This window comes from Arvicola amphibius, chromosome 12 (genome assembly GCF_903992535.2).
Source record: "Arvicola amphibius chromosome 12, mArvAmp1.2, whole genome shotgun sequence".
In the NCBI taxonomy this organism is placed as follows: Eukaryota; Metazoa; Chordata; class Mammalia; order Rodentia; family Cricetidae; genus Arvicola; species Arvicola amphibius.
Genome location: NC_052058.2, coordinates 132,273,295 through 132,274,616, shown reverse-complemented (window position 1 = coordinate 132,274,616; position 1,322 = coordinate 132,273,295). Strand labels below are relative to the sequence as shown.

General features: G+C 37.4%; 1 non-coding gene across 1 annotated transcript; it reads right to left on the bottom strand.

Moving 5' to 3' along the window:
• Positions 1-1,257: 1,257 nt before the first annotated feature.
• On the bottom strand, positions 1,258-1,322 carry LOC119803156. The gene has a single exon (XR_005283566.1). It is a non-coding gene; the product is annotated as a small nucleolar RNA SNORD109A (small nucleolar RNA).

Here is a 1,322-nt window from a genome sequence, read left to right as displayed (position 1 = left end):
AGACAATATCTGAACCTTTGACATCTCCACTTAATACCAAGAAAGGTAATATCTTTGAATATGTAATGTTTGCAATACTTCTCTGAAGTATAGGAAATGACAACATGTACTAAACTGGTGGATGGCAATCATAAATTCTCTTTCTAACTTCTGTTTTAGAATGGTGTATGTTATTTCTAGAGCAAGAGGTAATGTCCATTTGATTTCCTACATATGTACAGTGTTGGTGATCATAGCCATTCCCCAGATCTTTTGTGAAATTTAAGAATTTCCTTTCATCATGTCTCTGTGTTATATGAAACTTATCTCTGAATCAATTTCTATGAGATGGGAATTGGTTGTTCTTAGCAGTACTTGCCTTCACCCCTGTTACACTTGAAAACATCAGGTTTCCGCTGCATTATTTATGCTCCTCATGGACATTCTTGCCATTTGTTTCCCCAGCTGACTAGTTTGGAGGCCTGGATGGAAGTGAAATGCTTGATGACATTGAAATTGTATCTATGTGCCAACTATACTCCTTGTGATTCTCTCAGCATGCAAATAATTCAAAACAATGTAAACAACGTGAAAGTCTTAATCACAGACCAGGTTGATAAAAAAAACAGATTTAATTGGACTTTATCAAAACGTTCTCTCATTTTTGAGTAAGAAATTATGATAGTAAGATTTGATTTCTGAGAACATCCAGATCTGAAAAGCAGCTGGATATGGTGACTGGGGTATGAGATGACAATTGGCATGTAAAATTGATAAACCATCCAGGGAGTAATATATATTCAGAGACAACAAAGAGAAAATCAATGACGCTCACAATATGGGAAATTATCAGGCATTCCTGCCCAAATTGGGAGAGAAACAGGAGTTCAAAAGCTCTCCAAATTTTGCAGTCAGGGATGGCATGAGTCCTGCCATCTCCTTTTGCCCTCGTCCCATTGTAGTTATGTCCAATTCATCAGAGAGGAACATTGTGATTCTATGTAATGAATACACTGGGTCCACCTCTTTTGAATCATTTTTTCAGGCATTGTAACAGCAAATAACTTCAAAATCAATGTACACTCTAGGGTTTAAGAGTGCTCTTTATATGCAGAATATGGAAGCAATGAGCTGGACAATTTACGCATATAGCAAATTGCTCTTCTCTCAAAATTTAGGAGATCAAAGCCCGTCTGCACTTTAACTGTCTTCCTTTGAAATGAAAGTGTGGTAGCCATGTTCGGGAAGCATCACAGATGTCAAGATGACCACTTATCTGGACTTCAGAGGGGATATCATTGAGTCAATCAGCATCCTCAGAAACCAGTTGTCATCATCAATCC